The following is a 14784-nucleotide window of genomic DNA, read 5'->3' as shown; positions in this document are numbered from 1 at the left end:
ATTTGCTTTTATCACAAATGTTGTTTAGAAATAGTTGTACAAATGTCATTTCTCAAAAAATTTAGCATTAAGCTCGGCTAACGAAGTCCAGTGCGGAGCACTACTAGGGGTTGAGACCATAGTGAACGTGAACAACAATTGATTCTTTTGTGTCCTTGGTTTTCATATGCGAGTAGGAACAGTGAATTTAAATCAGCCACATACACAAAGAATGGCAACGGCCTTTTTAGAAAAGCTGGGTATATTAATCCAATGGCCACATCTATCTAAATCTGTATATTTTTGTATACAAAGCGTTACTTTTCTCATCAAAGAAGGCAAAGAATTTGTTTAACATATAATACATATTGCTAAAAAAAACATATATATATATATATATGGGAACTTCTACGGTACACTCACAAAGTGAGGTGTACCGGTACTTCTGCTTCATAATTTATATCGTGAAGCAAAAGTAAGAAAATCGAGTCTATCATAATATGCAGTTTTTTTGCTATCCATTCATATATCATAATTAAGCATTAAATTGATTTTGTGGTGGATAGTTAATAAATTTGAGATAATAGTTTTTTAGAGAGGGTGGCAAGATTTTAATAGAGAATGAGGAGTTTCTATAGATATGCCACATAGACACAATCCAAGCATTAAAATGATGCAAGTTTCTAATTCAAAGATAATAATATATAGAAGATAGATAGATAGATAGATAGATAACACAAGACATGCAACTGTTATCAGCATAACTGAATTCATCACCTTGAAAGCTTTTAGGGTTGATATACACCCTCACCCAAAAAAAAAAAACACTCCTATCATCAAGGAAGTGATCTGGTTCATCCCACTCTCCTTTATATTCTCTATCTCTCTTTTATCAACTATACAAAATGTAAATAAGGACTAAAAGTTATTTTATTTTACTCATGGACTAAAAAGTTGTTTAATTTTACTCATGGACTGAAAGTTGATTTTATTTTTTCTCAAAAGCTACATATTTTCTTTCTAATTTTCTCATAGATCGGGTCTAAAGTTGATGGACTGAATTGTTACTCAACGTTTGCATTCACTATTTTATTTTTTTGACGAAATGGGTTTGAATTTATTTTATTTTTTTACCAAAGAATGGCTTGAATTTTAGATTTGAATAAATTGAATTTGCATTGCTTATATGTCAGCAAAAAAACAAAAGTCAATGAAAATGTTGTTAAAAAAGTTTTCACTCTTCCGCATATATTTACATTTTAACTATAATTGTGCTATGAGTCAAAAAAACAATAAAGTATAATTGTGCATCAAAATAAAATTATAACCATAATTGAAGTTAACTAATTCAAACCAATAGTTTTTGAGTCAAAAGAAATAAATCAACAGTGTTCCACCTTGACTAATCAAGACTATTTTTTATTTTTTATCTCTCTATATAAATGAAATGCCAACAACTCAATTTTTCAAACTCATTAACCCTACGAAAGAATCACTCATAATCTCATTTATATCATCCATGTCGTCCTCCAATGAACCCTATTTCATCAATATTGAAGAACCCTCTGACACCATCCCACAATTTTTTTATCCACATGAATGTTTCCTCATTAAACGTCACTACTTCCACTCCCCTTCATTCAATCATTATTCCTTCATCATTCCTCGAAACATCTTATGTGATTACGACAATTTTGAATCCGTGGATTCAGATAGTTTGTCCAATACCTTGTTACGCAACGCTCTCTCGGTGCTTCCTGATGAAGCGTTGGAAGACGCTCTATTTCTTATGGGTGACAATGCTAGGCATATGAGCAGAGTCAACTTTGGAGGAGATAGAATATTGAAGATGGATGTATTGGTTGGCCAAAAGGGATCTAGTACAATCCTGGAGAAGGTCGAATTGGACGATATTGCAACTAGTTCTTCAATGAAAGAATGTGCAATTTGTTTGGAGGAATTTTGTTGTGGATCAGAAGAAGAACACATTGTTCGTACCAAGTGCATGCATGTTTTCCATGAGCATTGTGTTACTAATTGGATTATGAATTGTGACATTACCAATCCACAATATCCCTGCCCAATGTGTCGTTCCCAAATTCAATGATCACAATCTAAAATAATAATTTGATGTGTTTGCAGAATAATAGAATTTGATGTGTTTGCAGAATAAAGGAATTTAGTCCAGAATAATAATTTAGCCTGTATCATGTTTCTCAATTGTATCAACTATTAATGCAAAACAATTTTGGTGTTTTTTGAATATATTTTTGTCTTCAGAACTCGTAATAATTTTGTTCTTGAAATTTTATTATACTCACTTTTTTTTTTTTATTTATTTTTGTTTTGATTATAAGAGGTCACAATTATCATAAATGTGTATATTTCTTTTAATAAGCAATTGAGTTAAAGAGTGTAAAAGCTAAGGTATACTCAGTCCCATCATAACATATATAGTGTCAACCACTTTGAAGACAAAACAAAGAGTTAGAACACTAAAGAGTTAAATGAAGACTATAAACCAAGATCACGATAAATTTTTTAATACTATCTAAAACAACTGAGATATCACCCACACAGGGGCATAGCCCTTCATATGGGAGGGGTAGCCTTGGCTACCCAAAAAAAAAAATATTCTTGAAGTGGTCGGTATGTATTTTTATCCGGCTACTCCAAATAATAAATATTGAGTTACCTCAAACAAATTCCATTGTAAAAATTAGTATAAATAATAAAGTAAAAAAATTACTACAAGATTGATAGATTTATTTGTATTTGTTTGATACTCCCGATCTCAATAACAACTAGAGAAACTTTTTTCAACAATAATAATTATCAAGACAATAGTCATTGACAAACTAAATGGACAGTGAGTTTCTTGCAAATAACCTATTTATTTACATTCGAAAAAACATTATTAATCTATTATTAAACAGTCAATTATTGATGAAATTGGGTTCTTGAAACGCATTTCGCCCGACGTTTCTAAATAGCGTTTTTTATGTTAAGTTTCTAAGATTTGTTAATTTTAGTCCTTAATTTTTTGTTAGAGATTAAATTCAAGACTAAAAATACTTTATTTTTGTAAAATTTTAAAAAACTGAGATGAAAATTGAATAATTTTTATTAAGGACTAAACCTAAAAAATTATAATTTATGTGACTAAAAATATATTTTATCCTTAAAAATATATGTTCGTTTTAAAAATAAAAAAAAAAAAATCTTCTTTATAGTTAACCCCTGCATAAATTTTTTGCGAGCTTCGCCGCTGCACCCACATCATGAAGTGGCTAGCCAAAATAGGCCAATTCTTTCAAAACGGTATGAAGTGTAGCACTCCTTCATTATTCAAGGTCAAAGTTATGCCTATTATCATAAATGTATATTAAATGGACGATGATTGTCATGAATATATTCAATCAAATATTTTTTGTTTTTCTTATTTTAATGTTGTTAAAGATTTTGTTTTGACTAAATTAATATTGTATAATATTTTTGGTCGAGGTTTAGTAATTATTACGTATTATCATCGAAAGATAAGTATATAATTCAGCACTATATATAGTATGATATAATGATATTTGAATGCCAACATCGTAATTCAATTTCTACAATTGAATCACACACAATTTTAAATTCTCTAAAAATATTCAAATACCTCATATCATAACACACTAGGATCATTTTTATTTTTATTTTGAAAAATAGCATACTAGGATCTTCTTGTTTTTTTTTTACATAAACTGGAATTTCATAAATAATGAGAGAAATCCTTACAAAGAGATATTGGGTAGATTTGGTGAGGGTAACTCTCCATCAGACCATTGTTTTGAGTAGAGTATATTAATTAGAATCTTCAGGGTTCAAACTCTAAGAGCACAAAACTCATTAATTTTTTCTTTTGTTAGCATTGTAACCAAAAAAAACAAAACTCATTAATTTAATACTATTTTTGTTCCAAAATACATGTCGCAAACATAATTCCTTTCAAAAAAAAAAAACTTTAACATAATTTATTTTGACCATATATATTGTTTATCAAAATATCAATGAATATATGATTTTTAATTATTTAGAGTTTTTCCTAAGGGAGAGGTTATAGCGTTGAACCATTATCTTTTCATATATATATATATATATATATATTAAAAAAAATTAGGGTTTTTTTATAGGCAATTGTTAGAGGGGTGGGAGAAATGTTAGTTTGGGTGGATTGAACATGAAACCTCTCTAAATCTCTTTCAAGGTTTCCTAAATGACCAAAAGAATTAAAATTATATTTAGAGTGATAGCAAGTTTTGTTAACGAATAACGAGGCATATATGAACAAACTTACGTCTACTTTAACACTTTAAAAACATTGAGAAATAATATTTGTACAACTATATTTAGACAACTTTTGAGACCGTTCTCTCTAAATTTGTTTTTGTCACAAATGTTGTTTAGAAATATTTGTACAAATATTATTTCTCAAAAACTTAACCATTAAGCTCGGCCACTCCTAGGGTTTGAGACCATAGTGAACGTGAACTGTAATTGATTCTTTAGTGTCCTTGTTTTTCATATGCGAGTAGGATCGGTGAATTTTATTAGTTATATATTATTTTGTTTTTCTTTATCTTTCTATTACACTAAAAATTCTAAGATTTGATCTTAGTTTTTTTTTTTTAGATACAAGCCATTGTTAAATTAGTTTTGACATAATTAATGGTTTTTCCTTTTTTTTTTTTTGACATGGAAATTCTTTAGAAGATCATGAGACATGGCTAATAATTTAGAAGAAAATTTGGAATATTCATAGTCAAATGAGGCTAATGAAGTTGATAAGCATCCTAATATTTGTCCTACTGGTTGTTTGGAATTTGACTCCCTTGATAACGTTAAAGAATTCTACAAAATAAAACTAGTATTGGTATTGAGACTAGAATTCATAGGGAAGAAAATAGATTTATGAATGGAATAAAATATATAATATTTACAAACAAAAGTATTCGGTTATTGGGAAAAAATCAATATACTTTTAATGTCGAATTAATCAGTATCAACTAGGACAGAAATAAAACATTGGGTCGAACTCTTCTTTGGTGTCAAGGTAATAGCTATGAATAGTCATCGACTCCCAATAAAGGGTAGACATTGTTCGCTAAGAAATAGGGTTTTGGAGTTCGTATTTGATGAACTAATGAAAAAATTTGTATTTTTATATATTCCAATGAAGGTAAACACATAGTAAAGACTGAAAATGGGGAAGACCCATTGTTTACACAGAGAACAAAAGAAGGTACTCAACCTCTAGAAATGGTCGTAAGGCATCACTTTTTGTTTCAAAAGCGTGGAAGAGATGTAAATGGGTGATAAAAAGTAAAGTGATTAAGTAAGCTATAAATATTCATAATTTCAGTTGTAGTCACTAAAAAAAATCACATTTTTTGGTCTCTTGTGAAAAAATTTCGTCAACATTTTTAGTCTTTATGAAAATTTTCATCAATGCTAAAGCAAAATATTACAAGGATTAAAAAGTGTGATTTTTGTGTAGGGATAAAAAAAACATCTGAATATTTATAAGGATCATTTATGGTGTCAAAAGAAATGGGTCTATCAGCTAAAAACCTTGTTGAGAAGTTTAATGGAGTCCCTACATAGAAAGTTTCTGCAATAAAAATTTTGCTCAATGCGTAAAAACTATGCTCAATCAACCTTCCATCTATTTCTTGAATGTGTTTTTTGCTTTAAGCATTGGCCTTGGTTTGCCACCACTCTTCAATTCACATCTATTGAAAATATCTAGCATATTTGTTACAGAAGTTGAACACCTCAATGCAAGGTGGTCGCCGAATCTTGTCTCATTTATTTAATCAATGTTATTTTGGTATAGAAGAAACAAAGCTAGATTTCAAGACAGATTCATTCATTGGAAATCAACAATAAATCTCTTCATCTCAAATGTTTCTTTATTAGGAAATAACACAAGACATGCAACTGTTATCAGAATGACTGAATTCATCACCTTGAAAGCTATTAGGGTTGATGGTGCTGCTGTAAAGAATCATGATCAAGCAGCAATTAGTGGCATCTTCATGAATAAAGAAAGCATATGTATTGGTTGGAGAAATTTTTGGTTGGAATCTGATTCAAAGTTTATTTTGCTTGCCTTTAATTCAATATAGTTGGTTCCTTGAAATTTAGGTTGCAAAATTGTTTGAAGCTGGTTAACAATGTGAACTTGTTGGTTTCTCCTTTATTTTATTTTATTAATACATGTATTTCTTTTATATCATAATTTTCTTTAACTTTATCTCATACTAAAGTACTTAATAATCTCTTCATTTCACTCTCCTTTATTTCCACTCTCTCTCTCTTATCAACTATACAAAATGTGAATACTAAGAGTTGTTTTATTTTACTCATGGACTAAAAGTTGTTTTTTACTCATCGACTGAAAGGCTGATTTTATTTTTTCTCAAAAACTAAATTCTCATAGATCGGGTCTAAAGTTGATGGACTGAATTGTTAGAATTTTTACTCAACATTTGCATTCACCCTTTTTTTTTTACGAAATGGCTTGAATTTATTTATTTTTTACCAAATAGTGGCTTGAATTTTAGATTTGAATGAATTGATATTTGTCGGCAAAAAGAAACAATAATAGTCAATGCAAATGTTGTTCAAAAAGTTTTCACTCTTCCGCATAATTACATTTTAACTATAATTGTGTGCTATGAGTCAAAGGAAAATAAATCAACAGTGATCCCCCTTGACTAATCAAGATTCTTGAAATATTTTTCTCTACATAATAGAATTGCCAACTATACCATTCTTCAAATTCTTTAACCCTATGGAAAGAATCACTCATAATCTCATTCATATCATCCATGTCGTCCTCCAATGAACCCTATTTCATCCATATTGAGGAATCCTCTGACATCATCCCACAATTTTTTTATCCACATGAATGTTTCCTCATTAAACGTCACTACTTCCACTCCCCTTCATTTAATCATTATTCCTTCATCATTCCTCGTAACATCTTATGTGATTACGACGATTTTGACTTCGTGGATACAGATAGTTTGTCCAATGTCATGTTGCGCAACGCTTTCTCGGTGCTTCTTGATGAAGTGTTGGAAGACACGCTATTTCATACCATTCGAGTGATTTAACTAGCACTTTGTTATACATTTTTATTTTATATACCCCATTTGTATAAAACTCTTTGCACATGCATTTTATTTTATTTTATGAATTTGCACTGCAGATCATATAATAAAGACATATGTTTATCCACATAAAATATGTATTTTAATGTTAAAAAATGATAAGGTTACTTCACATTTTAATTAAGCCACACAATTTAAACTTCCGGATTATTTCTTTTGCTAAGGAATTTACGAAAAAATTTAATTAGCGCTTCACGATATAAAAAAAGTTCACTACAAGAAAATATGTGATCTGCTACGCCCATTTTCGCAGCTAATTCCTAGCAAACTAGTTTAGCTAGAGATGTGCTAATACCTATTGAGAGACAAATTTGCTAGGGGAATATTTGTTAGTAATTCCGTAGTAAAAAGAATTAAAATCCTAGCAAATATTTAGTTAAGCTATAGCAAATAAGTATTGAAAATGTATTTTCCATATTTGTCCTATTGGTTGTTTGGAATTTGACTCCCTTGATAACGTTAAAGAATTCTGCACATTATTCGCTAAGAAATAGGGTTTTGGAGTTCGTATTCGTTGAACTAAGGAAAAAATTTGTATGCTTATATATTCCAATGAAGGTAAACTCATAGTTAAGACTGAAAATGGGAAAGACGACATTTTTTGCACAGAGAAAAAAAAAAAGGCACTCAACCTCAAGAATTGGTTGTAAGGCATCATCACTTTTTGTTTCAAAAGCATGGAAGAGATGTAAATGGGTGATAAAAAGTAACGTAATTAAGTAAGCGATCCGTATAGAATTCATAATTTCAGTTGTAGTCACTAAAAAAAATCGCACTTTTTTGTCCTTGAAAATGATTTCGTCAACATTTTTAGTCTTTGTGAAAATTTTCATCAATGCTAAATAAAAATATTATAAGGATTAAAAAGTGTGATTTTTGTGTAGGGCTAAAAAACATCTAAATATTTCGATGAGGACATTCGATAAGGTGTCGTCAAAATAAGACTTGTTCCTGGTACCAAATCAATCGCAAACTTCACCTCTCTCTCTTCGGCGGTAAGTCGATAATGTCATCTGAAAAAACTTATGGAAACTCTTGCACTAATGGCAAATCGCCAACTCCCTTCTCAACACCTTCCTTCAACGAAGAAAATATCATGAACATGCAAGCTTCATCATCCAAAGACTTCTTCACTTGCTTACTGATCAAGAACTTCTCTCATACCTGATCCATCCGCTTAGAGAATGTCACGCTCTTGGTTAAACAATTAATGCTAACCCCAACATCCAATCCATTCAGAAACACACGACCATATGAACCAAAGGCAAACACACCAAATCCAAAGCAAAATCCACATTACCAAAATTAGCAAGACACATAACACAAACCACAATAACAACCAACTCGTTCTCCACTAAAGATACCTCTACTTGACCGGTTCTACAATTGAAGCATCATGCTTCTCCCCCACTTTGCTCAAACCGACCTAAAAGAACGGAACGTTGACTTTACTTCCGTACATGTCGCATACAACAGGAAAAACAACCAATAGATAAAAACAACATAACAAGTTGTGAGAGTTAACTTAAAATCAGGTTTCTGCGGAATCGTGGCACGATTGCTGGGCAACGTGGCACGATTGGAGGTTTCAAGTTTGAGGCAAAGCACTGGAAATATCGTGGCACGATGGGGTCGCATCGTGGCACGATGGTGCGCTGGCAGCAAATAACATAAACGTATTTTTGGGTGCAGATTTGTTCCAAATTTTAAGCGAAACTTTTTCTATAAATATAGACCTTGTATCAGAGCAAACTGGGAGATAGAGGGGGCTGAAACAAGGGTTTAGAATGACAACAACAAAACTAGGGTTTGTATAGAGTTTGTCTCTTGGGAACAAACACTAGGGTTTGAAGGTTGATTCACCTTGGGAAACACTATTAGGATTGAGTCTCTTGGTTACGGGAAGAGATTGGGACTTTCGGTAGAATTAGGCGGGAGACTTATTCTTGTAACCCATTGATTTCTCTTTTGTAACGTTACTCATCATATAGTGGATCGGAGGGCTGCTCTCTCCCCCAGACTAGGTCAATTTGGACCGAACTGGGTCAACAAATTCTTTTGTGTTCTTCTCTTCTTTGTGTTCTTCTCGCCGTTGTTTTCTACTTTTGGCTTGTATTTAATTGTTCCATACACTTTGATTTTGGTTGCTTGATTATCTCTTGCTCCACACATCAAGTTGTTATTGGTGTGATATTTTCATCGAATTCGCAACACAAGTATCGAAGGTATTCTTATACCATTGGCATACAACAGGAAAAATCACCCTGTTTTGGTCCGGACTATACCGACATGACTCTGATACCAACTTTGTAACACCCTAAACCCCATGTGCAATAATCATGCAATAGATCGAATAAAGTCAAATAGTTTAGATGCTATGTCTACATTTTTCCAAATCATGCATAATTTGGTTTTCCAAACCTGCTTGGTAATAATCGTTTGTTATAATTGTTTAGGGTTGGATCCACTTTGTGGATCTTTTTTTATGTTTTGCCTGTTAGGGTTGTTAATTGGGTCGGGTTTTATGTCCCACGGTTTTTATGTAATTTTTCCCTTTTTTTTTTATTTTTATAATAATACATATGAGCAATTGACAACATATTAGAGTAGGCTACCAACTTAGTCTTGCACTATTCTTTTTTATGTCATTTTTAAATAAATAAAGTGCTTACTTTATTTTATAAAATAATTTATTTATTTTTATTATATCAAGTTTTTGTTTAAATATATTTATTTTATATCATAATTTTCTTTCATTTTATCTCATACTAATCTACTTTATAATCTTTTCATTCCACTCTCCTTTATTTCCTCTATCTCTCTTTTATCAACTTTACAAAATGTAATTAAGGACTAAAAGTTGTTTTATTTTACTCATGGACTAAAAGTTGTTTTGCTTTACTCATGGACTGAAAGTTGATTTTATTTTTTCAAAAACTAAATATTTTCTTTCTAATTTTCTCACCGATCGGGTCTAAAGTTGATGGACTGAATTGTTAGAATTTTTACTCAACATTTGCATTTACTCTTTTTTTTTTTTTTTTTTTTTGACGAAATAGCTTGAATTCATGTTTTTTTTTATGAAATAAAACTATCCCCTTACCTTAAACCTTCAAAATCTTTTAGTTTAGGCTTCACTCTCCTCTTCTAGCTCCTTACCCTAGCTTTCTTGTCTTCCAAGTTCTTCCTCCTCTATTCTTCTCTCTATCTTTTTACTTTCTCTCTCTAGCCACTCTATCTATTGTCGTGAGAATATTTAGGTGAAATGTTTCTAACCCTAATTTTCCTTCATGTGTTAAGTATACATACTACTCAACAATGGGCTAGGTTACTAATATTTACAATGAGTTTAAAACTCTTACTAATAAATTCTAAAAAGTTAGTACTCACTAACTCGCTAAAACATCAAATAATTACCATCCCGAAATAGTTACCACAAGTTACTGTTAACATAGTAAAAATAATTATTCACACTAATACTAAAATACTCTACATTCTAAAGTTACTAAAACACCCTCGCTCAACAATAACTGAAATACCTTTAGCCTCAAAATGACGAAAATAGCCTTCTAGGCTAAAAATCCACTAACCCCGAATCAAATACATAGACAAGCAATTAAATACATATGAACACATATAAATAAATAATAAAATAATCCTAGTGAAAAACGGATTATTACAATCAATTCATTCGCTAAATTTTAAACCCGCTTGGTAATAATACTTTGTTAGAATTGTTTAAGGTTGGATCCACTTTGTGTATCTTTTTTTTTTTTTTTTTTTATGTTTTGTTGTTAGGATTGTTAATTGGGTCGAGTTTTATGTCATACTAAACTACTTTATAATCTCTACATTACACTCTCCTTTATTTCATCTATCTCTCTTTTATCAACTATACAAAATGTAAATAAGGACTAAAAGCTATTTTATTTTACTCATGGACTAAAAGTTGTTTTATTTTACTCATGGACTGAAAGTTGATTTTATTTCTTCTCAAAAACTAAATATTTTCTTTCTAATTTTCTCATAGATCGGGTCTAAAGTTGATGGACTGAATTGCTAGAATTTTCACTAAACATTTGCATTCACTCTTTTATTTTTTTTGACGAAATGGTTTGAATTTATTTTATTCTTTTACCAAAAAATGGCTTGAATTTTACATTTGAATAAATTAATTTTTCATTGCATATATGTCGGCAAAAAAAAAACAAAAGTACACGAAAATGTTGTTATAAAAGTTTTTCACTCTTCCGCATATTTATATTTTAACTATAATTGTGCTTTGAGTCAAAAAACAATCAAGTATAATTGTGCATCAAAATAAAATTATAACCATAATTGAAGTTATCTAATTCAAACCAGTAGTTCTTGAGTCAAAAGAAAAAAATCAACAGTGTTCACCTTGACTAATCAAGACTCTTGAATTTTTTTCTCTCTATATAAATGAAATGTCAACAACACAATTCTTCAAATTCTTTAACCCTACGAAAGAATCACTCATAATCTCATTCATATCATCCATGTCGTCCTCCAATGAACCCTATTTCATCAATATTGAAGAATCCTCTGACACCATCCCACAATTTTTTTATCCACATGAATGTTTCCTCATTAAACGTCACTACTTCCACTCCCCTTCATTCAATCATTATTCCTTCATCATTCCTCGTAACATCTTATGCGATTACGACGATTTGGAATCTGTGGATCCAGGTAGTTTGTCCAATACCTTGTTACGCAACGCTCTCTCGGTGCTTCCTGATGAAGCGTTGGAAGACGCTCTATTTCTTATGGGTGACAATGCTAAGCATATGAGCAGAGTCAACTTTGAAGGAGATAGAATATTGAAGATGGATGTATTGGTTGGCCAAAAGGGATCTAGTACAATCCTGGAGAAGGTCGAATTGAACGATATTGCAACTAGTTCTTCAATGAAAGAATGTGCAATTTGTTTGGAGGAATTTTGTTGTGGATCAGAAGAAGAACACATTGTTCGTACCAAGTGCATGCATGTTTTCCATGAGCATTGTGTTACTAATTGGATTATGCATTGTGACATTACCAATCCACAATATCCCTGCCCAATGTGTCGTTCCCAAATTCAATGATCACATTTTAAAATAATAATTTGATGTGTTTGCAGAATAATAGAATTTGATGTGTTTGCAGAATAAAGGAATTTAGTCCAGAATAATAATTGAGCCTCTATCATGTTTATCAATTGTATCAACTATTAATGCAAAACAATTTTTGTGTTTTAAATGTATAGTCTTTAGAATTTCGTAATAATTTTGTTCTTTAAATTTGATTATAGTCACTTTTTTTATATTTTTGTTTAGATTATGATCGAGATGTATCATAATTGTGTATATACTTTTTTTAATAAGTAAATGAATTAAAGAGAGTTATAAACGACTTTGAAGAAAAAACAAAGAGTTATAATTCTAACACTAATGAGCGTTCTATTTTTGATAACGTCATGATTGCTATTGAGGTAGTAGATCATATGAAAGTTGGTAAGTGAGTTAGAGATAAAAATGTTGCATTTAAATTAGATATTAGCAAGGCGTATGGTATAATTGATTAGCTTTATCTCAAGGAAGTGATGCTTAAAATGGGTTTTGACAGGAAGTGGGTTCAATGGATTATGATGTGTGTTGAAACTATTGATTACTCTGTCATCGTTAATAATGAGTTGTTGCCTTATTTATTTATTTTGTGTGCTGAAGGCTTATCTGCCCTTATCCGTAAAGCAGAACGAAGTGGAGACCTCCATGGCGTGTCTATTTGTACTAATGCACCTACTATTTCTCACCTCCTATTTGCAGATGACTGTTTTTTGTTTTTCAGAGCTGATGATAATGAGGCGCAAGTGATGAAGAATATTCTCCATACTTATGTGGAGCCTTTGGAAATGTAGAAACATGAAACTTTGGCAGCAACAACTCGAGACCGACTCGCAGGTGTTTCAACGTGCAACCCATGTACTTGAAGAATGGTGAACAGCCCAAAGAATTAGATCCAGCAGCAGTAATCAATCCATAACTCCGCAAGTTCAGCCTATGAGACAAGAGGAAGATGTTTGGAAGAAACCGGCACCTAACGGGTATAAATGCAACATTGATGCTTCCTTTTCCACTTCTCTTAACAGGGTTTTGCTTTGGGCATGTGTCTTAGGGATGATGATGGTGCTTTTGTTCTTGTAAGAACAAAATAGTTTGCCCCTCTTTGTGATATAGATGTGGGGGAAACTGTTGGGCTACAACGGCTTTGGATTGGCTCTCTAATCAACAGTTTGATAATGTAGATTTTGTTCTTGATTGTAAAAGGGTTGTTGATTGTGTCAATTCAAGTTTAGATGATAGTAGCGAGTTTGGATGTATTAGCACTGCTTGTAAACAGCTGCTAGTTGATAAATTCCAGAACTCTTATGTTAAGTTCAGCAGGAGGCAAGCAAATAGGGTAGCTCACGAGTTAGCTCAAGCAGCCATGTCTGATCCTAGCCCCCATGTTATTGATGATGTACCTACATGTATTTGGCATATTTTAGTTAATGAAATACAATGATTTTCTTCCTTAAAAAAAAACTCTAGCCATAAACCAAGATCACGACAAAATTTTAATGCTATATAAAACAACTGAGATATCACCCACATAACCTTGAACATTATTTTGTTTCTCATCAACCATAAACATCATGAACTCTTTGAACGGTATGAAATGTAGCACTCCTTCATTATTCAGGGTCAATGTTATGCCTATTATCATAAATGCATTTCATATGGACGTTGATTGTCATGAATATACTCAATCAAATATTTTTTGTTTTTCTTATTATAATGTTGTAAAAGATTTTGTTTTGACTGAAACAATATTTTAAAATATTTTTGGTCGAGGTTTAGTATTCATTACATTATCACCGAAAGAAAAGTAAATAATTCAGCATCTATATATAGTATGATATCATGATATTTGAATGCCAACATGGTAATTCAATTGCTACAATTGAATCACACATAATTTTAAATTCTCTAAAAAATATTCAAATACCACATATCATAACACACTAGGATAAGTTTTTTTTTTTTTTTTAAAATAACACACTAGGATCATTTTTCTTTGACATAAACAGGAATTTCATTAATAATTAATGAGAGAAATCCTTACAAAGAGATGGGTAGATTTGGTGAGGGTAACTCTACATCAGACCGTTGTTTTGAGTAGAGTGTATAAAATTCTTTGTCATGTTGGTGTGAAGCTAAGAGACATACAACGAAGTAATATTAATCAGAACCTTCAGGGTTCAAGCTCTAAGAACACAACTTACTAATACTCTTTTTTTTTTTCAAAATATACGTCACAATTGGACAATATATAACATTAAAGCTTAAATGCTCAATTGGTTCCTTAACTTGATTTCAAGTATTGTTTTGGTCCCATAAATATTAAAAGGTCCGTTTAGGTCCCTTAACTTTATTTAAAGTATCGGTTTGGTCCCTTTTGTTAATTTAATTCAAAAAATCGTTAAGTTTACGGATCAAATTAATACTAATTAAATAAGTTAAGGGACCAAACTAATATTAATTAA

Source organism: Medicago truncatula, chromosome 1 (genome assembly GCF_003473485.1).
Source record: "Medicago truncatula cultivar Jemalong A17 chromosome 1, MtrunA17r5.0-ANR, whole genome shotgun sequence".
Lineage (NCBI taxonomy): Eukaryota > Viridiplantae > Streptophyta > Magnoliopsida > Fabales > Fabaceae > Medicago > Medicago truncatula.
This window is presented reverse-complemented; position numbering follows the sequence as displayed.